Source organism: Dioscorea cayenensis, chromosome 16 (assembly GCF_009730915.1).
Source record: "Dioscorea cayenensis subsp. rotundata cultivar TDr96_F1 chromosome 16, TDr96_F1_v2_PseudoChromosome.rev07_lg8_w22 25.fasta, whole genome shotgun sequence".
Classification (NCBI taxonomy): domain Eukaryota; kingdom Viridiplantae; phylum Streptophyta; class Magnoliopsida; order Dioscoreales; family Dioscoreaceae; genus Dioscorea; species Dioscorea cayenensis.
In genome coordinates, this window is record NC_052486.1 from 9,281,988 (window position 1) to 9,297,085 (window position 15,098).

Genomic DNA, 15,098 nt, shown 5'->3' on the forward strand with positions numbered 1-15,098 from the left:
TTGATCTATTGAAATTTTGTAAATCGATGTTTTTTTTTTCTCATTCACTTGTTCAGTATATTAATAACACTTAACTTTTTTTTCTATGGATGTATAAGAGCGTATTTCAGGGTTTGTAATAAAAAAGGCACAAAATAATTTCAAGAGAATTGATTTTAGTGAGAATAAAGATTTTGTTTTAAATGAATGCTCATTTGACTGCTTGAAACCGCATGAACATTATCAAGGTTTTAGGTTATCCTTTTTTAAGCAATGTGGACAATTAAACTAAATCTCAATTTTTAACTGGGGTGTTATTCCAATTGAAAAGGTTGATAAACCACTAACTATTAAAAAAGTTTAGAACAACAACCTCGACCTAAGAAGGGCCGAGAACAATGACCAAAACAACAGAACCCACAAACCACTAGATGTGATCACAACAGAGGCAGAGATACAAAAGATAACAAGAGGATAAACGGCATCCTCGAAGCCAAATGTCAGCGGTCCCTACTCTGTGCTCTGATCCTGTATCTCCCCAGCTGCCGACGTCCCCAAAGACTCATCGGCCTGTGGTTCAAGAAACTCCAAGCTAAGACGGATGCAAGTCATGGAATCATCGAGCTTCACATGCACACTGACACTGAAGAGAACCAGAAGAGAAGCATACGATCAATTCTCAAAATAATATCATGCACAAAAGACACATTGGCATTAAATACACAATCATACCTAGCAAGCCAAACATTCCACACAAGCGCTTTCACTACTAAATCACACATAACCCTTAAAGGAGGTCACACAGCCGATCTCCAAGCTCCCTATGTCACTCCCCCGAACCCAGTTCTATGGAACTGGGACGCCGACAAACGGCATTACACCGAACAGGCCAAAACCAAATAGACATACAAGGCCTCAAAACCTGATCCAAAACAAAACAAAGAATCAACTCAGTGGATTGCAAAAAACAATACAAACTTATTCAAATAAAACATAAGCCCACAATAAACGGGACTTATTACATGCTAATACTCAACGATTGCTTAACGATCACCGCTAACCTATCCGCCACTCAACTCTACTCTTGATCTGAAAAAAAAATTAAATAACAAATTATGAGCTTGACAGCCCAGTAAGCACCCACTAAAAATTATAGGGATCATTTACAAAAAATTATAAATTATCAAAATTAAAATAAGAAATCAAATTTATTTCAAATAATCACAGATGTCAAAACTAAGCATATAGGTCAACTATTGCCAAAACAAAATAACAGAACTCATATATTTACCCTCGGTGACCCGAGCTAGAATTATCAAAACTCATATTTTTACCCTCGGTGACCCGGGCCAGATTTATCAAAGTCCGTTATTCTTCACCGACGAAAAGCGGTGGGAAACTATAGTTTCTATATCAGAGTACATGTCGACACGGTCAGGTTTTAACCCCCAGTGACAAGGTTATTGCAGAGTTAGTTTGGAGACTACGAGTATTGTGTCAAAATATTTCATGTTCACAAAATAATAAATTATCAAAATTCATATTGGCAAAATGCAATTAATTTGCAGTCGCGTGATCCCATTTTTATCATATCAAAATAAACCAGTTATTTTAATCCAACCATGAACAGATAATTTTTAAAAAAATATTAATAATAATTAATCAAAAATTAATTAAAAGATATCTGAAATTTACAATTGAAATAATACATATTTAGATAAGATGTCTAAAACTTTATAAATTAAATAATCTGAATTAAAATAGATGCTCAACCCTTTCAGATAATTCTAATCCAAAATAAAATATTACTAACACGAAATTTCAAATAATTTAAAGTAATTCCGAAAATAATAATAAATAAATAATTCAAACATAAATAAAAATAATCAGTATTTTTCTCAAAACTTTCAAAAGTCCACAAAACTAGAATTCTCAAGTATATACATATATAGGATTTATATGTGAGATACTTACTTGATTAACGCTCAAAAATACTCCCAAACCTTACACCTTTGGCATGTCCTATATTTGGGAAAAGATCCTATTAGCTTACAAATAACAAATCGAGGCTAACAAGCAATTATATATATATATAAAAAAAGGTTTTTTTAGAAGGGTACAAATGCAGAAAGTTCAAACTATTATTCTACACTTCCAAATATTGATTATTGCGAGGGTACGATAGCAATTATCCACTCTAAAAGCCATATCAATAATTCCAACATATTCAATGAGTACCAAAATCATCATAACTTCACATACATTTTTCAAATCACAAATTTCAAAATTCTGGGAAAAAAAGACACCTAACACTATGACATATCTGAAATTCACACAACTTAGAGTATTACACAATTTATAACATTAAATTGAATGTCCAACTATTTCTGCATACTTGTAATTTAGACGTATCCCTTTCAAATATGAATATATCTCAATATAAATTTCAAAAGCAATAATATTTTACGTGCAGTTAGATAATTTAGTAATGCATCACTTTCTTATTTTATGCTATACCAGATACAACATCTAAGACCATGAGAAACTCCAAACAAACTTAAGATTCTGCATAGTAAAATCATTGGGCACAACTACACTAATAATCCTATAACTTTTAAACGACTCATCCAAAGAAACTAAATTTTTACAGGTATCTAGAACACATCAAACTATATAACTTTGTTATATTTCTCTTCTCTAAATTCCATTTACAAGACCATCAAATTGGCTATGAAAGTTTTATGTTTTCTGCAGAAATATTATTGGGCACACCTATAGAAATCTGATCATATCTCACAATTTACATGACTAAAAATTTTGACATATTTCAGAGTCAAAGATAAAATCATCCTTTATAACTTTCTCATATAAATCTAAATCTAAATCAGAACTTACAATTATGAAATTAATCAAAAACTCTTCAAAGGCTTAACAGAAATCCTGTTTGCATCACCTGCATCTAAAAATTTATAATTTACAGAATACTTCTCCAAAAATTCTGAAATTTTGTAGGTATTTATAAAACGTCGAACTCTACAAGTTTGCTATTCGATTCTCCTCCAAATTCAGCCTCTAAGACTTCTAAAATCAAAGTAAAACTTCTGCCATTATCAAAAACGAAATCCAAAACCTATCAAATTAATCTCAAACTCAAACAAGAAGCTAACCTTACCCATCCATCACTAATATCCGACATTAACATATCAAGATCTAAAAAAAAGAATAATAGTTCTATAATATTTTTCAAAGGTCCGAGGAAGAGGTTTCTTACCTCATCAATAGCAGTGAATCAACCAAACCTGTGACGGCGAGATCCTTCTCTTTTCCTCGTCGCCGAGACCACCCGCAAATAGGGAGAGAAGGAGGAGACTAGGTCTTTCTCGTTTTCCTAACGGTGATCTAGATCTGAAGGAGTTGAAGAGGTGTATAGGGTTTTGAACTGAAAACACAATCAACGGCTAGGATTTAGTTAAGTAATATCAATGGCTAGGATTAAAATTATAAACAACGGCTAGGATTTAATTAAGTGGTGGTGCTCACAATCTCCCCTCCTTTTCAAAGAGTTTAGTCCTCTAAACTCAAGCGTGCTCCATCGAAGCAGACTTCTAGTAAGATTCAGACCATACTATAGTGTGAGTGTCATTTGACTAGCATAAGCTTCAAACACCAAGTTATTTAAACAAAACTTGACTGCTGATACCTCTACGGACAATGGTCACAACAAATGAATATCAAGCCAAGTTAGGGCTTTGCACTAACTTATATCAAACATAACCTTGAAACCAATATCTGTGGACTTTCTCTATTAATCATCATTCCGAGCATCAAAGATCAAATTTTACATCCATCAAGCATCATAACATCAAAATTATACATATACTAAAGTCCACAACAATATTTGAACACTCTAAAACTTTCTCATTGATTGAAAAGCATAAACAAATTAAAACCAAGAACCACTAGTATCTAACAAGCTTAAACTTGCTTGAATTATCCTCAATCAAATATTTGGAATCTAATCATCAAAATTGATCAAATCTTCCTAAATACTAAGGTATGATCCTTTACAGTTTTTTTTACAATACAACAATGAGGCTTATTTCACCTTCCAAGTACATAAATATTATGTAGATTACCCACTAATTCACTAAAATGAATACAACTGAACACAATAAGATATTAAATTATAAGAAGTTTGCTCCTTAAAGATTTCAAGCATTAATTGGCCAGCAAAGCACCAAATTATACTTAACAACCAAGCAGAGACTAGGGACAAGCAAACATTAACCTCTTGGGATTTTTCCTAATTATATCAATGTTTAACTTGCCAAATATCATCATTCCTCTTTCAAATAAATTTAGACCCACCAAGCTACAAATGTGATCAAGTTCCAAAATATTCTTAGTCCTCCTCAAATTATAGTATCAATCTAAATCTCATGTGGTTTCATCACATTTATTTTTCAGGAAAGTGTTACAAAATTAGAATATCCGCCAAAATACAAATTCAATAATAAAGATATTTTGTAGACAAATATCTTAGGACATAACAAACATTTATTATATTTAACACTTTGGCTAATTCAGCTTGCAAAGTCATGACAAGTACCATTCACTCTTCAAGTCTTGCACAACAGTAACAACCGAGATAGACCTATTAATAAGATCATATCTCTTAAGATATAAATCTAATAAATTTAAAATTTTGCAAGTAGATAAATGTGGAGAAATTCCACAATTCTTTAGTTTTAAACTTCTCAAAATTCTATTTCTAAAGTCTCTGAATTTGGGCAAAATTTCAGTCAGCTCAAATCAAAATCCTGAAAGTTACAATTCCATTGCTTCTATGCATAACCATACAAAAGGTCATCTCCAATCATTTTCCAATTAAATCATCATAGCTGAAAATTTTTAAATCCTTTTTCCTCTTTGTATCAAATGGCCATGTCAAACATTTCCAGATATAATGAAACCTACAAGATCAAATCACAAATTCTAACTAAAGCAAGAATTTCCATCAATTCAAAATATCAAAAATAAAAACTCAAATCCTAACATGCAACTTCTGACAACAAATTAAATAAAAAAAAAATCGCATCTAGAGGAATACAACTACAACCAATCCTTTTAGTAGTCCCATAAAGTAAAAAATTATCAATCCACAAGATTATGGAAGTCCAAGAAAATTAATGCAGTGAGGTAACTAATACACATGCTAATTAATTACCAACATCCCATGACATCATAATTTTCTTTACTAAGAATAAAGAGGGTTGCTAGTAGACTTCCCTCGAAGGGTGCTAAAAACACCAAGTTAGTAACAAAAGAACAACCAAAGATAGAAGTTCAAGGATGCAAATCAAAGCTACAGGTTGGATTGAACTACCAACTTAAAGTTTCTATCGGACATACTAATATCGTTAAAATTTTACTAAAGCTCTAATACCACTAAATTTGTCACGCCCCGAACCCAGTTCTATTGACCTGGGACGCCGACAAATGGCCGTACACCAAAAAGGCCGAAACCAAGTAGCCATACAAGGCCTCAAAACTTGATCCAAAACAAAACAAAGAATCAACTCAGTGGATTGCAAAAAAACAATACAAACTTATTCAAATAAAACATATGCCCACAATAAACAGGACTTATTACATGCTAATACTGGAAGATTGCTTAACAATCCCCGCTAAGCAATTGACCACTCAACTCTACTATTGATCTGAAAAGATATTAAATAACAAATTATGAACTTGGCATCCCAGTAAGCACCCACTAAAAATTATAGGGATCATTTACAAAAATCATAAATTATCAAAATCAAAATAAGTAATCAAATTTATTTCAAATAAACACAGATGTCAAAACCAAGCATATAGGTCCCCCAAACAACAATTGCCAAAACAAAATAACAGAACACATATATTTACCCTCGGTAACTCGAGCCAGAATTATCAGAACTCATATTTTTACCCACGGTGACCCGAGCCAGATTTATCAAAGGCCGTTATTCTTCACTGACGGAAAGCGGTGGGAAACTATAGCTTCTATATCAGAGTACATGTCGACACGGTCAGTGTTTAACACCCAGTGATAGGGTTATTGTAAATTAAATTTGGGGACTACGAGTATTGTGTCAAAATATTTCATGTTCACAAAATAATAAATTGTCAAAATTCATATTGGCAAAATGCAATTAATTTGCAGTCGCGTGATCCCATTTTTATCATATCAAAATAAACCAGTTATTTTAATCCAATCATGAACAAATAATTTTTAAAAAAATATTAATAATAATTAATCAAAAATTAATTAAAACATATCTGAAATTCACAATTGAAATAATACATATTTAGATAAGCTGTCTAAAACTTTAGAAATAAAATAATCTGAATTAAAAAAGATGTTCAAACCTTTCAGATAATTCTAATCCAAAATAAAATATCACTAACTCAAAATTTCAAATAATTTAAAGTAATTCCTAAAATAATAATAAATAAATAATTCAAACATAAATCAAAATAATTAGTATTTTTCTCAAAAATTTCAAAAGTTCACAAAACTAGAATTCTCAAGTATATACATATAATAGGATTTATATGTGGGATACTTACTTGATTAACCGCCAAAAATACTCCCAAGCCTTACACCTTTTGGCATGTCCTATATTTGGGAAAAGATTCTATTAGCTTACAAATAACAAATCGAGGTTAACAAGCAATAGTATATAAAAAAAGATTTATAGAAGGGCACAAATGCAAAAAGTTCAAACTATTATTCTACACTCCCAAATATTAATTATTGCGAGGGTACGATAGCAATTACCCACTCTAAAAGCCATATCAATAATTCCAACATGATCAATGAGTACCAAAACCATCATAACTTCACATACTCTTTTCCAAATCACAAATTTCAAAATTCTGGGAAAAAAACACCTAACACTATGACATAACATAAATTCACACAACTTAGAGGACTACACAATTTATAACATTCAATTGAATGTCCAACTATTTCTGCAAGCTTGTAATTCAGACGTATCCCTTTCAAATATGAATGTCTCTCAATATAAAATTTCAAAAGCAATAATATTTTATCTGTAGTTAGATACCTCAGTAATGCATCACTTTCTTATTTTATGTTATACCAGATACAACATCTAAGACCATGAGAAACACCAAACAAACATCAGATTCTGTACAATAATATCATTGGGCACAACTACACTGATAATGCTATAACTTTTAAACGACCCATCCAAAGAATCTAAGGTTTTACAGATATCTAGAAAACATCAAAACTCTAAAACTTTGTTATATTACTCTTCTCCAAATTCCATTTACAATACCATCAAATTGGCTAAGAAAGTTTATGTTTTCTGCAGAAATATTTTTAGGCACACAAATAGAAATCTGATCATATCTGATAATTTACATGGCTAAAAATTTTGAAATGTTTCAGAGTCAAAGATAAAATTGTCCTCTATAACTTTCTTATATAAATCTAAATCTAAATCAGAACTTACAATTATGAAATTAATCAAAAACTGTTCAAGGGCTTATCAGAAATCCTGTTCACATCACCTGCATCTAAAAATTTATAATTTACAGAACACTACTCTAAAAATTCTGAAATTTTTTAGGTATTTATACAATGTCGAACTCTACAAGTTTTCTATTCGATTCTCCTCCAAATTCAGCTTGTAAGACCTTTAAAATCGAAGTGAAGCTTCTGTCATTATCAAAAATGAAATCTAAAACCTATCAAATTAATCTCAAACTCAAACAAGAAGCTAACCTTACCCATCCATCACTAATATCCGACATTAACATATCAAGATCTAAAAAAAAGAATAATAGTTCTACAATATTTTTCAAAGGTCAGAGGAAGAGGGTTCTTACATCATCAATAGCAGTGAATCAACCAAACCTGTGACGGCGAGATCCTTCTCTTTTCCTCGTCGCCGACACCACCCGCAAATAGAGAGAGAAGGAGGAGACTTGGTTTTTCTCATTTTCCTATTGGTGATCTAGATCGGAAGGAGTTGAAGAGGTGTATAGGGTTTTGAACTGAAAACACAATCAACGGCTCGGATTTAGTTAAGTAATATCAATGGCTAGGTTTAAAATTATAAATAACGGCTAGGATTTAATTAAATGGTGGGGCTCACATTCCAAATATGACACATTGAATCAGGCAGTGCAGGGATCAGCAACAACATAGCAACATAATCCCAAATTGATCTAACAAAAGAACAATGGATGAACATGTGATCCACTGTTTCAACCCCATAGTGGCACAGGATACATGCTGCTGTGGGAAACTTGTTACACCGGCGCCACTCAAGATTCTCCAAAGAGAGAACCTTATTCTTCCAAACCAGCCACTTAAAAAGATCAATCTTCCTATGGTAGTAGCTACGCTAAAAGAATCTCCCAACCAGACAACGCAAGCTACCATCCTGAATAAAATTATAAAAGGATTTCATAGAAAAAGCCACATTCCCAGAGAGCATCCAATGAGCAAAGTGCATCCTCGAGTTGATCTCCAGTTGAATGTGGCCTTGAAAAGCTGGCAAACAAGTGAGCACTCCTTTCCAAAAGTAGGAGATACAACATGAATTCCTAGGAAACAAATTCCATCTTGACATGTTATAGTTGAATTGAATCACATTTTATCCCAACCAACTTCCGTCTGTCATGAACTTCCACCACCATTTTCCTAGCAAGCCTGATTGAAGGAATACAGATCCAAAATCCCCCATCCCTTGGTCACATGGCCGACATAAGTTTTTCCAGCACACCAGCCTATAAGTTGGTTGATCAATATCCGGGCCAGACCACAAAAAATCTTTTCTAATCCGATCAATCTTTTTAATCACCCAAGCAGGTAGCCGATAAATGGAAATCCAATAAGTTGGTAACGCAGATAAAACTGAATTTACCAAAGTAAGTCGACCACCTAAAGAGAGAAAACGGCCTTTCCAAGTCGACAGTCTATTTCTCACTTTCAGCATAACACTTTCCCAATCTTGCCGCCTTGGTCATCTACCCGAGATTGAGATACCCAAATAATAGACTGGCAAGTAATCAATTTTACAGTTTAGGGTCGTGGCAGGGTCCACATCCAGGAGAACCCCAAGAATACTCGATCAAAGGCAGGTCTTAGAAAAATTGGTAGCTAAGCCCGACATCCCTTCAAAAAGGATTAAAATCAATTTTACAATTCGAAGGTCCTTCAACCCGCCAGTGGTCATAATCAATAAGTCATCCGCGTAGTGGAGATTGCAGCGCCTACCAAACCCTCCAATAGGCACACCAATCAAAATATTGGACCTTAGAGCATGAGTAAACATCGCACTTAAAACATCTGTGACCAGAACAAATAACAACGGAGATAGCGGATCACCTTGCCAAAGCCCACGTTTATACCGGATGTAGCCATTAGGCGAGCCATTGATTAGAATATTGGCCTTTGAAGAAATCAAGATACACCTGATCCAGCCAATCCACCTAGATCCAAAACCTCTTGCTTCCATTAAATCAAAAAGAAAGTCCTAGCCAACCATGTCGAAAGCCTTTGCAAAATCTACCTTTAAGATATGTCCCGGGAGCCTCCGTTTAACCATGCCAAACAATAGTTCCTCAGCTGTGGCAATGTTGTCAAGGATACATCTACCTTTTAAGAACGCAGATTGATCCTCTCCTACCATTTGATTCAAAACAGAGCCCAGCCTAGTTGCCAAAATCTTTGAAAGAATTTTCAAGGAGTTAATGAGGATGATAGGTCTGTAGTCTCCCAGCTCCTCCCGGGCCTCTTTCTTTGGGATGAGAGCAATGCTAGCCCAGTTAATTCTTTTCAAATTAGTGCTGCCATCATAAAAATCTAGACAAAGCTTGAAAATGTCTACTTTAATAGTATCCCAGAACTGTTTAAAAAATTGAATCAGGAGACCATCAGGTCCCGGTGCGTTGTCTCCCCTAGCTCAAAGACGGCGGCCTTGACCTCCTCCATAGTGAATGTTTGCTCTAAATGAGACAACTCCACTGGAGTCTTGAAATCTAACAGCGTTTGAAGATCCACTTTAAATCTAGAAGTCCGCCGCTTCCCAAATTGGTCGTGAAATCACTCCACAAAAGCCTTTCCAATCTCCCTAGTGTCCACCAGGTCAATACCCTCCTGACGTAGACAAGGAATAAAATTCCTATTTTTCCGTTCATTAGAAATCGCACGGAAAAATTTAGTGTTCTTGTCTCCATCCTTCTTGAAAAGTTTACTATTGGTTTATAATATTTCTTATTGAACTCTTTTACAATTTCTCACAGGAATTATAAAGTAATTCTTTCAGCTATCTTGATTTATTTAGCATTATAATCAATTATATACTAACCTTGCATAATTAATTGATGTTTAAAACATGCCCAAATTACTTATATACCCCTTTCAATAAATATTAGAGCAAGTTAGGTTGAGAAATAGAATAACATAAGCTATTCAATAAATATTAGAGCAAGTTATCTCAAAAATAGTTTTCATCGTAGCCTTGAAATTAGTTTTTCTAGTTGGCAGTTATGTTTTTTGCCCTTCCCTCATAATGGTAAAGAGCTAATTAAGAAAGTTTTAAACCTAGCCTTGGAACAAAGATTATCGGAAATGATAGACCAACCAGACTAATAAAGGCAAAGAGCAGAGAATTAATTAGCGCAAGATAGGTAAAATAAATTGGCAGGGAGCATCTTTAACATATTATAAAATATGAATATTACTGTAAATTGTATCTCTCTCACTTGGTGTAGGCATTGGCTTAAAACATGAACAACATATGTGGCGTCAAATCTTTTGAGTTTGAAATAAAGTGCTCAACTTCGAATTTTATTCCGTTCGAATTTCATCAATCAAGCACTTAGAAACCTATATTTATTAAGCTTTTCATGGAAATATTTCCTCTAAGAAACTAATAGTCTACTTAAGGATTTGGATGAATCTTTAATTTATTCATATATTATTACATCTCGTAAGTCAGAAACGTTATTTAAATAATATTATACATGTATGAATACATGTCTTGTCTTGTGAATAACACAAATAATATTATTCATCCATAAGCTTCTCTATATATATATATATGGTATTAGAGCTGTAAAAGCTTACACCCCAATTAGCAAACTTCTTTTGTGAAGTCATACCAGTTATAAAACCATAACAATATACTAGTAATTGTAGCTATTTTGCAGTGATTTTATATTATTACTTGTAATTTTTATATTTAAGTTTTACATTTAATCCAAACTTTTGCAAAAACCAAAGCATATTTTGACAATGTGAAGTGATTCTTAATAACCGCTGCATATTTGTCTTAATATGCAGCGGTTTATACAACGGACGCATATAAAAATAATGCAATGGTTCATAACAGCTACATATTAATGCAATGTAGTGGCTCACAATAAGCTGCATATTTTTTTTTGATATGGGAAATAATGCAGGTAGTTCGTAACTGATGTATTTTCATTATAATGTAGTGTTTCTCAATGACAACAATTTTCATTATCTTGTTTTTATTTTGTATTTTGGGATAAAAATATTGATTTTGAAAATCATGAGGACAATTTTAGAAAGAAATTTGAAAAAAAAAAATAAGTTGCATATTTTCACCCAGTCTAAAATCTTTGTAGTTAGCATATTAATATTTTAGAGAGTTATATGCAATTATGAATTTTAGAATTTATCATAAAAGAGATAATTTTAGAAAACAAAAGTAAGACATTCAATTTTAAAGTCTTGTCATTATAATAGGTGATTTATTATTTAATGTAAGACAAATGCAAACAATAAACTAGAATTATATATATATATATATATATTCTCTAACTATTATTAATAACACAAACTCAAAGTTTGATGACAACAAAAATTCAAAAAGATTACACAATTAGTTTAATAAGTACTTAATTTGTAGCATAATATTAGAGATCTCAAGCACAATCCATACACATCATCTGCTGCTCTCAAAGAAATCTTCATATTTAGTTTTATAAGCCGCCATAATAGTAGCTCTATTTTTTTCATAAGGCGATATTTAATTGTATTTATATATTTTTAAATTTCATGGATATTGATTCTAAATTTAAGCTGATTTTTTAATATTTTTTTAATATTTTTTTATTCATACATCATATCCTTTATGTTTAATTCGTTTTAAAAATTAAATCCTAAAATAAAAATTTGCGATGATAACTCTTTATTTAATCAATTGTCTAAATCAATTATTTTTTAAATATTTTTTTGAAATTTTATTCATTATCACCCTCATAAATATAAAAATTTTATTTTCCAAAGATATTTTTTGAAAAAAATGTAAAATATCATAAATAAAAAAATAAAATTAAAAAAGAAATCACATAAATAATTTTCAGCACATCAATTTGCCAACAGATAAGCTAACAAGTTCCGATCTCAAAGCTCAAGTCTATAGATTCCTTTGGCTTGAGATAAGTTCACCAATATCAATTAACCCTTCTCCCTTTCAATCAAAACCGTAACCTTTATCAATGCCAGCCTCATCCTAACTTCTCTAATTAAGAAGCCAATATCGCGCTTCCTTCTCTTTTGCCACCGCACCACATGTACCCTTCTCGGATGATTTGTGCTCATAGGACTTCACCACGATGTTGAAAGTGAGGAGCTTGTATGGTTTCAGAACAAAGTTAATTTGAGGTCTATGAGGTATGGGTTTTTTCTATTTAAAATTTAATTCGGTTCTTATATAGATTGGAAATAGTTTGTTGTTGTTGTTGTGTTCATGAAACTTGGGAGCTTTGGTGATGTGTTAAACTTTTAGTTTGAAGTTGTATTGAAAGAATAATAGTTACAGACAATTCTTTTATGTGTAATACACGAAATAGTTCTTGTACTTATGCCACTTTGCTCTTTTAGTCCTACTAATTTAATTTGATCCAATTTCGGATCCCTTTACTTTTTCAATTAGGTAAATTAAGTACATCTGGGTAATAAGAGTTACATTTGTCCTCTTCGGCTGACATGGCATTTTTCATTGGAATATTATTAAAATAATAATAACTAGTGTAAAGACTCATACTAACGTTGCGCGTTTAGTATATCAAAAAAATGTACAATATAAATTTTTAAAATCATTTTTAATATAGGAAGTATATTATCAAATTTTAAAATATATATGAAAGTTTTTTCTTATTGTTTTTGTAATTTTTAAGACAAAATTCAAATTTACATTTATAATTTTCTTCAAAAGAGAAACAAGTGCTTCAACTCTTATTCTCTAAAACCTTGTACCTATCAACATTTATAAATTTTCTACTTCTTCTTTTTCCTATCCTTTGAGATATTTTTTTCACTATTAGTAATTTAAAAAAAAAATAGTTATCTTCAGATGCACTACACTGACATACCATCATGTATCAATAATAATAATAATACTTTTAATAAAAATCAACAATAATAGTAGTAGTAGTAATAATAATAATAATAGAAAAATCATAGAGTGAAAGAGATTTTGGGCGTGTTTGATGGATTTTGATGCATTAGTTTTGTTGGAAAATTCTTGAATTTAAATCAAAAATTGATGCTTTGTTATTATGCAATATGTTCTATCATTCTTTTATAAGCAATGGAGGTCATTGATTTTTTTTTTTTTTAAAGTTCAATGTATAAGGATGTGAGAAAGTTTAAAAAAATGAATCATTGGGATTCGATTTGCATTGGTTGACTTACCATCATATAATATAATTAATAAAATATGTAGTTTGGTAAAGTGGGCAATAAAAAACTTTATATTTATACAAACAATGGTACTTGGAGAACCACATGGAGGAGACTATAGTATCAAAGAATGAAAAATGCCATTCAAGATAAATGCTAGAAATGAGAGTTTTGTTTTATTATTATTGAGATGGTTATTGAAATGTCATTCTTCATATAATATTCTTGCATCTTTTGTTAAAGATACCAGTGATGTTTTTGTCAGTTCATCTTAAAATCTAAGCAGATTTATTTAGGTTTGTACATTTTGTAATATAAAAATAAATAAAAATCCAGATATTCTTAAAAGAAAAGCAAATTTGGTTTAGATTTGTAAATTTTGTAATATATAAATACATAAATATCTTGTTCAATGTTCATAAAATTGGTTGTTTTTTTTTGTCATGAGATGGATGTTATTAGTGATAATGTGTAATGTACTCGATGAGATTGAAATTTGATAATTTGGGGGGAATTAGTAAAAATAGGGAATATATATGAATAGTATTAATTCCATGAACTTTGATTAAATATTTTGTTATACAATTTATTTTTTTATATGCATCTTATTGAATTATTGTACAACAATTGCATGGTGATATCATATATATCAACTATTGACAAAATACTGCATTAAAAAAAATCACATTTGCATTTTCTATGAAGATAATCAAACAAAAAAATATCTTGATTTCCTCTTCACACATATCTTTCAATATTCTTCGTCCTTACATTTAAATAGAACATCTGTAAATTTTCTGAAAAAGGGAAAATAGTGCTTCAACTCTTCTCTAATACCTGATACCTGTCAACAAAAACAAAACAACAATAACAAATATTCAATCCAAATTTAATTTGGGGCAAAAAATTTGAGTTCTTCTATTCTCTAATCTCATAGCTCTCATTAAAAACAAATTATTTAAAAAAATCAAGGGAAATTAATGAAGGAAATTTACATCATCTCTAATTCTCCCTAATCTTTTATCTATTCTTAGAATTATACCTTCTTGAAATAAATTTTCTACTCCTCCCTTTTCTTATCCCTTATTTTTTTTCATTATTAGTAAATCAAAAAACAGTCATCTTCAGATGCACCACACTAACATCTTTACTAGTGAACTTAGATATGTTGGAGCTTTGACTCAAGAGCTGATTCTACCCCCGATTGATCTACTGATTCTAGCTCAAAGTCAACACAGCCTACGGAATCTTTTGTGACGATGACAGTGAAGAAAGCGGAGAGAATGGTCATGGTGGGGTAGGGGGCCGATTAGAAAAAATCGAGGTTGGAGGAGAAGATATCCGAGACACCAAATGTGCAGACACTGTCAACGATGGCGAA